This window comes from Poecilia mexicana, unplaced genomic scaffold, assembly GCF_051168715.1.
Source record: "Poecilia mexicana isolate PSO_F unplaced genomic scaffold, ASM5116871v1 scaffold_15, whole genome shotgun sequence".
Lineage (NCBI taxonomy): Eukaryota > Metazoa > Chordata > Actinopteri > Cyprinodontiformes > Poeciliidae > Poecilia > Poecilia mexicana.
The window spans coordinates 5,182,248-5,193,649 of record NW_028263384.1 but is presented as its reverse complement, the minus strand read 5'-3'; the positions used below and the strand labels follow the sequence as shown (position 1 = coordinate 5,193,649).

The 11,402-nt window shown below is 38.7% G+C and overlaps 1 long non-coding RNA gene across 1 annotated transcript; it reads left to right on the top strand.

The window, feature by feature from the left end:
• The first annotated feature begins 7,787 nt into the window (after nucleotides 1-7,787).
• On the top strand, nucleotides 7,788-10,493 carry LOC148155270 (uncharacterized). Its single transcript, XR_015765402.1, has 2 exons — nucleotides 7,788-8,169; nucleotides 8,246-10,493. It is a non-coding gene; the product is annotated as an uncharacterized LOC148155270 (long non-coding RNA).
• Nucleotides 10,494-11,402: the final 909 nt, after the last annotated feature.

Here is an 11,402-nt window from a genome sequence, read left to right as displayed (position 1 = left end):
CTTTTATCTTCTGTTTCATACCTTTCAGTTCAGCACAACATATTTGTCAAAACAACAAGAAGGAGAATCTCCCTCTCATCTCAACCACCTGGTTTTTAAAGGATGGGCTCCCATCCGGACTAATTAGAGGGGTGGAGCCATTTTCAGCTAGAACAAACAAACATGTGCACTAAACTATACCTAAAGAGTGTCTATAAAGTTACCATTAACTTAAACACCACTAAAAACAAAACTAGAAACAAACAATATGGAATCCAGTCAAAAATAGAAATACATCTCTCCCTCTCTGAAAATGGATTTTCCCAATGAGGCTAATTGGAAACACCAGGTCCTTGTCAGCGTTGCTCATGGGCGCACTTCCACGGCAACACAGGACCAGGTGACCTCAAAGAGATGAGAAAGATGATTAAAACAAATAAACAAATCAAATCACCTCCCAAAACAATACATTCACCCAAATAACCCAGAATATACAAAGAACATGAAAAACAGCACCTCTTAGGGAGGGGGTAAATCCCTCACAGTAAACAAAGATACTCTGTAGCCACCTATATTATATATATAGTCATTCTTCTCAAAGTGTCTTGAGTCCACTTCAAAAATACACAACACTGTGGGCTTAAATTTAAAGAAGTTCTAGAAAACTTCAGTGTTTTACAAACTAATCCACAAGCATTCTTTTAGCCAGAATACAGAAAATAATTCTTATTCTGAAAGAAGCAATAATATTTGGGAAAGATTTTACTGTTACAATATGAAGAGTTGCATGTACAAAATGATGTCAATATCTGTTTATTTTACCCATCTAATGTGAAACCTGTGCATGTTTGGATGAAAACAGCTGATTTCCTGGCAGAAATTGAAGAAAGACAAAGCTCTTCCTCAACAGCTCTCAGTCTCTCTCTGGTTTTAGTTTTTATAGTAACCAGGCTTGAGAAGCTCACTTCACACAGACATGTTGTGGGAAATGGACCCATGTTCTTTCTAACTACTGCTGAGCTTCACTATCTTTTCATCACTGTCGTCACAGTCTTGCTAAATACGATGCTCTCACCGCTACCTGTAACGTTCATGCATCACTAATTCTCTTGTTTTAATGTAAAATGCGCTGTACCTACTGCCATCTAGTGGTAAGAAAGTTACATCATTACGCCGCTAGTCACTACTACAGCAGACACTCGAAGATGGCATTATTTGCAGATAATTTATTTAAAAAAAAAATCTTTTAAAACCAATTACCGTATTTTTAGCACCTTCAAATTTTTGGGGGGAAAAAACAAACAAACAAAAACAACCTGTAAGCTGCTCTCAGTTTTTCCGTAAGGACCCAGCAGAGAGCTGCGTCCTATGAAATCTGCTGGATATATTAAGGACGCAGCACTACGTCTCCAAAGTCGAACCACGGTTTTTATACCGAGCTTAAGTGCAGCGGCTTTATTTCCCTCCTGTAGTGGCAGATCGATAGCCCTCAACTTAAAAGCTGCATCATATGAGTTTGAAAGCATTTCTCCGTCGTGCCTGCTGCTAGCATGTGGTTGTTCTAAATGAAAATTAACGCGTTCTTCTTTGATTTACAATTTTGACTTCTAATGATTTACTTCCTGCTAGAGAGCCCCCTGGTGGTTGAAGAAAAATACACAGAAAAGCCACACCGGGCTACAATCCACATGATTCAAAACTTAGGAAAAAAGTAGCGTTGTATAGACCGGAAAATACGCTATATATTTTTACTAAACGGAACATTTAATTTTCACAGATGCAACACTTCCATTAATGTTTCTGTAGGAACGGCTGCATAGATTATATTTCTCGTCTACTTTAGACTACATGTGCTTAAAGTTATTGTTAATGGCAGAAGCAACTTTTTCCAAGTTTGGTTCAATAATTAATTTGAATTACTTTGAGTGTGAAATGTTCATGCATGCAAGTTAAATCTCTGAAGAACATGTTAGCTTTTGTTTCAATACTTTGGTAATACTTAGAAGTATAAAGCTTGGCATCAGAGATAATATTTAATATTTTCCTTTGACCTCTTGACTCTCACCCCCAAAATACTTGCACTAAAGTCACTGGGTCCATGACAGTTGAAGGATTTTAAGATAAGAGAATTTAAATATTAATATTTTACAGCTTTTCTCAGTTTGGGTGCATCTCTCAGAACAGAATTGAAATTCTTAAAACTACCTGTTCAATCTTCAAATTACTGTGTCACTTCTGCACATCAAAAAAATTAGTTTTGCAAGTTTTGCTTCTGTACATCATGTAGCTGGTTATGTACACTTCTATGCTTTTCCCCCCGTTGTAATTTGCTTTTATCATCTTGATCAAAATATGTTAACCCTCCTGTTGTCCTCGGGTCAAAATGACCCGCCACTGTGTTAAACCCCCCCCAAAATCCCCTAAATGTAATTTTTTTAACTTGAGATTTTAAGACTTTTCCTAGATTGGCCCAGACAATAGAAAAAGTTCAGTGTTGCTTTTATTCTCATTTCCATGTAAGCTGTACAAAAAAAGGTACAAAGATGGTCTTCAGGTCAAAATGACGCGTGAGGCAAATGGAGTTGAAATCAAGGTCACAGAGTTATTTACAAACCACAAAATGTTACAAAGTTTTAGTTGTGTCTCAGATCAATCAGTAGCAGAAGTAAGCAGAGAGTGGAAGGCCAATTTTCCGAGCCACAATGCCAGTCAAACTCTTTCACACCTACTCAAGACTGATACGATTTGATGACCGTGAATCAAGACCAGCAAGACGTATGACAGACAAACTTGCAGCCATAAGAGAGGTATGGGACAAGTGGGTGGAGCGGTTGCCCTACCTCTACAATCCAGAGCCTGATGTAACAGTGGATGAGCAACTGGTTCCATTTAGAGGTAATCTGTTTTCATATTTGTAATAAAAGTGATTTTCACTATTGATTTCTTTGACTGTTTTCTGTGACACTGATACTAATCACTGATGCTAATGTCTTTTGTCCAAAGGTTGTTGTCCTTTCCGGCAGTATATGCCCAGCAAGCCAGCAAAATATGGGATCAAGTCATGGGTGGCTTCCGAATCAAGCTATGCTTGGAAAATGCAAGTCTATACTGGGAAGTCAACCAGTGGATGCCCAGAGAAGAACCAGGGGTTGCGAGTTGTGCTTGATGTGACAGAGGGACTGAGGGGTCACAATGTGACATGTGACAATTTCTTCAACTCTTATGAACTCAGACAGCAGCTCCTGAAGAGGAAGATCACCATGGTTGGTACAGTTCGAAAGAACAAGCCTGAGCTCCCACCTGCACTGCTTGGGTCAAAGGAGAGAGAGGTCTTCTCCTCAAAGTTTGCCTTCACACCCACCACCACTCTAGTTTCCTACCTCCCAAAGAAAAACAAGAATGTAGTTCTTCTGAGCACACTGCACAAAGACGGCGACATTAGTGACCGTGAGGACAGGAAGCCAATCATCATCCTGGAATAAAACCGAAACAAAGGAGGTGTGGACAACCTAGATAAGGTGATTGGAGCATATAGCTGCAGAAGAATGACTGCCCGCTGGCCCCTGGTCATCTTCCACAACATCATTGATGTGTCCTCCTACAATGCCTTTGTGATTTGGATAGAGATCAACCCAACCTGGATGTCTCATAAGCACAACAAGAGGAGGGTGTTCCTGGAGCAGCTAGGAAAGGCACTTGTAACTCCACTCATTGAAAGAAGGAAGCATGTCCCCCGCACAGAAGCCTCAGCAGCAGTTGTGAAAGCTATTCAGAGTGCAGCAGCTCCTGATCAACATGAGGATCCATCTACCACAGCCACTTCCCCAGCTAAGCCAAGTAAGAGGAAGAGATGTCAGTTCTGCCCTCAAACTGTAAAACACATACTGTGTGCTGCAGGTGTAAGAAATATATCTGCAAAGACTGTGCACTTGCATACTGCCCTACATGTGCCAATTAGTTGAATGGGTTATGTTATTTTTCATATTTTTGTATTGTACATCCTCTTGTTCACTGGAGAAAAGTAAAAGAAAATTAGTCACTGTGATGAATAAAAATGCATTTGAAACTCATTTTGCACATTTTTTTTCTTAAGCTATAGAAATTCAAGTGGAGAAGGAAAAGTCAAGTATTCACACATTTTGTGGTGAGTGACAATATACAAGATAGAATTTGGTGTTTAAAATTCAATTAAGCTGCTTATATTGGGGGTTTAGTGAAGACGGGTCATTTTGACCCGGAGGATAAAGGGTGTATACAGAAAATGAGGACAACAGGACAACAACGTGTCTGTGTTGAATTCTCAACTTCCAAAATAGCATCAGTTTATTGTGTAAGTCTTAACATGCATAAGTCTTAAAGTTGTCATAATGTGAATCATATATTAATTAATTTATATTCTATTATTTTCTAAATCTGTCCTGAATTGGTAAATTGCTCCCAAGTGAGTCCTGAGTTTCTCTAACAGGTCAGTGTATGAACCATTAGCTCAACCAACGATCAACCAGTTTTCTGAAACAGATTGGAGGTGCATCTTGTGAACCATCAGTTGGCAACAATATGCTCTATATAGCCAGAACACAACACAGTGTTACATGTCTGAGAACTGATGAACAAGTATCTGGACAGAGTGAACAGCCAGAGAGAAGAAGAGGAGTGAGGCTGAGGAGGAAATAGTTGGGAGGAAAGCAGAAGAGTCAGAAGAGGCTGAGGACATCTGCCAGTTTCCATCAGTCCAACATCAGGACATGGCTGAGACCCACAACATGATGCTGATGGAGGTCCTCCCACCCTACTGTTCATTCCTTAACCCCACTGAGGAAAAAAGATTCCTCAGTGGAGTTAAGGAACAAAGTGACTATGGAAATTAAAATGTAATGTAATTTCTACAGCACTGTACAGTTTTCCTTGAGGAGATTGTCCTGTGGCTCCTTTTCTACTTTTTTTGTTCTCTGCATTTCTGTCTTTTTCTTTCTGAATCACCATGGCATGGTCCATGAATAAATTATAGCAAAAGCGTAAATCAGTGTTTCTCAATCCTGGTCTTCAGCGTCACCCTGTCCTGCAGGTTTAGGTATTTCCCTTCTGCCACACACCTGAATTGTATCTCTGGATGATTAACAAGCTTCTGCAGTACTTGATTGTCATCCAATCATTTGAATCAGCTGTTCTGGAGTAGAGGCACATCTAAAACATGCAGAGCAGGGGGGCGCTGAGGACCAGGGTTGAGAAACACTGGCGTAAATGATCCTTTTGTAGTCTCTTCCCATGACTAATCAATTTGACTGTCTTATCTGTACATAGAGAAACTATAACTTATTATTTTGAGTCACTGATATGTTAACAGACAGAATTTTAAGAGCGGAACTAAGGATTTTGAAAGCAACCAAATGCTATTTTTCCTGTTTCTACAAATTGTTTTGAGAAATGCGCTTACTGTTTTGTAAATGCCAACAATGACTTGAGAAATGCACCAAAAGTGACTGAGAAAAACTAACCTAGCATAAATTGTCTCAGCTGTATCAATTTGTTTGCCTGTATGAAAAGTGTTCACATTTACAGCTTTGTTTCTGCTAGCTTGCAGGAAATGTAACTTATATAAATGGTTGAAGACAACCTATTGGCCTTCATGAGACTCAGATAAATGGTGAGTATCTATTTCATAAATTGCCTAAAACAGTTATATTTGTTTTTATTTATGTTTTTTGTTTGTGTATTTTGTCTGGTTCCAGACCAGAGGATCACACCTGTTGACAACAAACAAAGGTTTAACTACTGAATTTTCAGTCAGAAATGATCACACCACCTGGTTGAAGTACCTGTGTCCATATGCAAGTCAACAAAGGTGAAACAAACATTTAAGCGAATAAGATGTTCATGTAGTGCATCTTTCTAACTTTTTCTTTGTTTGTTTTCCAGCAGAGAGGAAACACCCGATTGACAACATGTGAGTCTCAATTTCAACCTGTGACTGGGAAGACTACAACCATCCTGAGCAAAGTCTGATCTCAGCGACTTGTGACTCTCAACCCAGAACAAGAATCCTTTTATCACCATTTTTTCTTCTACAATATGTTATCTCTTATGTGGACACATACTGTTTTTTTCGTTTTTGTTTTCCAGATCTCAGTAATACCGTGAGGAAACTGGACAGAAAATAGAATCAGTTCTTTTTTTAACTTGACTTTTTAAATAGAAATTGTTTCTTTAAGTGGATTACTCGTAATCTGTATTTTTGTTTAATTAGAAATTATTTTCTTTATCACTTTCTGTATAGAAATGCTTGACAAGTTACACTTCCTTGGTTGTTGTACTATAATTTGTATGGTAAAATTCTGGTAGGAACAGTGACCAGTAATTTAGCATAAGTTTTTTTTGGGGGGGAGGGTTTACAATAAAATGTCAATATATAATACAGTCTGGATGTGTTTTTCACTCATGTAGATATTATGCCTCAGTCAGCATGACCGTATTTACTACGGCAAAACCACATTTTATTTTTTTTTAACATATTTTAGGAAGTACGGTATTTTACCGTATTTAAAAAATACGGTAAAATCCTGCATTTACAAAATACGGTAAAAAACTGGCAGCTGTGGTTGCCAGAATTTTACCGTATTTTAAAAATACGGTAAAATCCTGCATTTACAAAATACGGTAAAAAACTGGCAGCTGTGGTTGCCAGAATTTTACCGTATTTTAAAAATACGGTAAAATCCTGCATTTAGCAAATACGGTAAAAAACTGGCAGCAGTGGTTGCCAGAATTTTACCGTATTTTTAAAATACGGTAAAATCCTGCATTTAGCAAATACGGTAAAAAACTGGCAGCTGTGGTTGCCAGAATTTTACCGTATATTAAAAATACGGTAAAATCCTGCATTTACAAAATACGGTAAAAAACTGGCAGCTGTGGTTGCCAGAATTTTACCGTATTTTGAAAATACGGTAAAATCCTGCATTTAGCAAATACGGTAAAAAACTGGCAGCTGTGGTTGCCAGAATTTTACCGTATTTTGAAAATACGGTAAAATCCTGCATTTACACAATACGGTAAAAAACTGGCAGCTGTGGTTGCCAGAATTTTACCGTATATTAAAAATACGGTAAAATCCTGCATTTAGCAAATACGGTAAAAAACTGGCAGCTGTGGTTGCCAGAATTTTACCGTATTTTAAAAATACGGTAAAATCCTGCATTTAGCAAATACGGTAAAAAACTGGCAGCTGTGGTTGCCAGGATTTTACCGTATTTTAAAAATACGGTAAAATCCTGCATTTACAGAATACGGTATAAAACTGGCAGCTGTGGTTGCCAGAATTTTACCGTATTTTAGAAATACGGTAAAAAACTGGCAGTTTTGGTTGCCAGAATTTTACCGTATAAAGACGGTAAACTTCTGGCAACTCAGCTGCCAGTTTTTTACCGTAAAATGAGGCCGTTTTTTTTTTACAGTGAAACCTTATAAAATACATTATATTTGCAGATGACACAAGTACTGCAAATATAATGTATTTGCAGTACTTGTGTCATCTTTTCCTATATTTTCCTATAGTACTGGAGGAAACATTCAACAATTCTCAGAGGTGGTCAACACAGAAATGGAAAAATTAACACACTGGTTCAAAAATAATAAATTATCAGTAAATTTAGATAAAACAAAATTTATGATATTTGGAAATAATAAAAAACAGGAAAATAATCCAATTAAAATATCAGTTGACAGTGTTGATTTAGAACAAGTACATGAAATAAAATTCTTAGGTGTCATATTAGTGTTAGGTTGTTTTTTTTTCTGTTTTGCTGTTTTTTCCTCTCCTGTTCTGTCCTGGATTTTCTGGGAAGCTGCCATTTCCCTTCACAGCCACCAGATGTCACCACTGGGCAGAGCCCCTGGAGAAGTGTGGCGGTCAACCTGTAGACACACCTGTGTCTAATTTGCGAGAGCTGAGGAGGTGCTTCATAAGGACCGACTAGCTGACACTCCAGTGCCTGAGTGTTTGTCTCTTCTACGATTGAGCTCGTTTTTTTGATCGCTCCTTGTGTTCTCTCCGTCAGGTTTCCTTGTGGTCATCCTGAGACTCCTCGAGGTGGACAAGCGTTCCTCACCAGCTACGAGGCTTACCTGCTCGCTCTCCAACGGTAACCCATTTCTCCAGCTGCCGCCACCGACAAGACCTAATCCCGCCTTCAAGTAAGCACTCTCTGAAAGACTCTCAATCATTTCCTTGGATCTGTCCAGTTTTTCACTCCGCTTTTCTCATCTACAGTCGGACGACCGGTTTCCCTCCGCTCCCAGGTTCCAGGACTGCTTTCCCTGAACCCCACCACCTTACCCCAAATAAATATTGTTTTCATATCGCTTCTCTTAGTGTGTTCTTGCATGTGGGTAACCCGGCTAGAACCCAGCATGGCAATTAGACGATAAATTTAGCTGGAAACCACAGATCAGCCTAGTAAAATCTAAAATAGCCAAAAGTGTTGCTGTTCTAAGAGGAATTACTTTTGTCCTGGACTATAAATCTCTGTTTATTCTATAACACACTCATTGTACCACATTTAACATATTGTGTGGAAATTTGGGGGAATACATACAAAACAAATTTACAGCCATTATATGTCTTACAAAAAAAATCAATCCGAATACTTCATAAAGTGGGATATTGGGAACACACAAACTGGTTATCAAATCTACTAAAATTCTGGGACCTTGTAACATTTAAAACTTTACAATTCATGTTTAAGGTCAGAAATCTAAAACTTCCACACAATATACAGGAAATGTTTGGTGACAGAGAGGGTGGTTATAATTTAAGAGGTGAAGGATATTTTAAACAATATATTAGAACAACTAGGAAGAGTTTTTATCTGTGTGTGGAGTAAATGTCTGGAATGGATTGATGAGTTAAAAGTACAAATGTAAACCAATTTAAAAAAACTCGTTAAAACAGCTTATTCAAAATATGATATATAAGATGATTGTTTAATAGTCTATAATGATTATATAAATAGTATTTAAATAATTGTACTAGAGGTGTGCCGATCGGTCACCGATCATAATCGGGCCGATTTTCGTGAAAAAGTGCGTGATCGGCGATCATTGGCTCTTGTTGCCGATACCGATCATCTCATTTCGCAGCCTGCCTGTGTAGCTGGTCTCCTCTTTCCTTCACTCTGCGCAAACGCGCAGCAACAAATCCTAAGCGATGTGGAACTATAACGCACTGAGTGAATGGGGAAGTTTGCGTGTTGCGGCGGAAAATTGAAGCAGTCAAAATGCATCAACACAATGAAGCTAATACGACATAAAAACAGTGCCATACTTGACGGAGATTGGCTACATCGAGGTTCACTGCAGTAAAAAAGACATACGGAGCGATCAGATAGCAGGTAAAGCAGCGCAGCTACAAACACTCACCCGGATTAGCAATACGGTCAGAAAGCTAAACAAATAACCCGCAAAATTATTTAAGTCTTCGAGCTGCGATGTAAGACGCTGGTTCTGCTCTCGCTGTTGAACCGCTGCTACGCTACAGGTAGTGATATCTGACAGATGGAGCGCCGCTTCTGCTCCACCTGGTAGTGACTCACACCGAATCTCTGTTTAAAGCTACAGCATCTAACCTAAAAAAAATAAATTTTACATACGTATTAAAACTTTAGTTGTCCTAACATGAGACAGATAATCTCTGAAAAAATAATCGATCTCCTCCCTGTTCTGCATAATTACTCCGCTCAGTCAGAAACAGCCACTCAGAACTAGCAGTAATCAGCTAGCCGCCATGCTATCAGGAAGTTTTCATTCAGTAACTCTGGATTGTTTATTGTAATGGAACCTGTTTTTGCCTTTGAATGTTAAGTTTTATACTTAAATTTTTTGGCAATGTTGAGAGGTTTTATTTTGGCTCTTTGTATTATTTAGCCTCTTCAGAGCCTTCATATGTTATCAGTCTGTTAAAGATAGTATTACCGATAGCAGTACAATTTGCACAATGCCTGTTTTGTTTAGTTTTCTTCTTGAAAAAAGTTATTAAAAACAAGTTTTTGTCTAAATTAAGGTGAATTCATGGTTCCTTTTTCCACATAATGTAACCGGTAGTGTTTATGGTAAAAAAAAAATAAAAATTATGTGATCGGTATCAGTGATCGATATCGGTGATCGGCCCTCCTGGGTGATCGGTATCGGTATCGGGAGGAAAAAACCTGATCGGCACATCTCTAAATTGTACATAATCAAACATCATGTAAAATGGAAACAAGTTGTCTCTTTTTGATGTTCTGAAAGTTAATTGATTATAAATTGACAAGCAGGAAAGGGGCAGGACATTATAAGATATTATATCTTCTACCTGCTCCTTTTCAAACAGAAAATATAAAATTTACATCACATGGGCAGAATAATTTGTTTTACATTTTTATTTCTTACGCTTGTTTTATTCTATTTTATTTTTTGTTTTTTTTCTTGATTGTCTTTTCAGTCTGTTCGAAATAAATAAATAAATAAATATATTTAATTCACTGGGGAACATGATTGCATATTTCTATGTACGGTGAGCTCATTAGGAGCTGGCTCACTTTGAAAGCACGCGAGTGGACATTTTCAAAGTCATACGTTTTTCGCAACTAAGGTGAAATTATTGGCGGGAACAAATGCGCCTCCCTCTAATATTGGGGAGTACACGTCCCCCGGTTCCTACACCTATGGTTCCCAACAAACTTGAACTTTTCTCTGACCTCCTCGCAGGTTTCCTCTCGTGGTGCCATCCCCATTGTGTTGCCCGAGATAATCAGATCCACATCAAAGATCCTCTGTTAAAAATTCATCTGGAACCCCATCTGTGACTGGAGTAGATCCACCCCTCGATGGACTGATTGTCCGACTTCCTGCCCGCCCTCCTACGTACCTTCCATCGCCACCCTGAGACAACTTCTCCCACTGGACCACACCTCCCACTCTCGCAAGCAGGCTCCAGTAGCCTAACCTCTCCCCCCTGGCGGATTCACCTCATCTCACTCAGTAAGCCTGTTCCAGTACTCGCTTCTGCTTCATTCTTACAATCCACTTACCTCTCATCTCCCCAGCCCTCAGATCACTGACAATCCGGATCCAGTGGTCCCAGGATTTATTCACACATTTCACCAAACATTGATCTGTTCATAAAATAAACTTTATCTTTGTGTTCTGCGTGTAGGTCAAGCAAGTAGCATACAGCATGACACCTACCCTAACTATTATTCAAGCAAAGCCACCAATAAACAATCTCTTATAACAATTTAAGGATTAAAAAGAACAAAGATAAGAAAAAAAGGTGGAAAAATATCTCAATCCACTCACTCCACCACCAACCCCCAGCGTACAGTGCGAAAGAAAGGAACAGAGAAAGAAAGTGGCCTGTGTATGCAGACACATTATTGGCTCTTTATGGG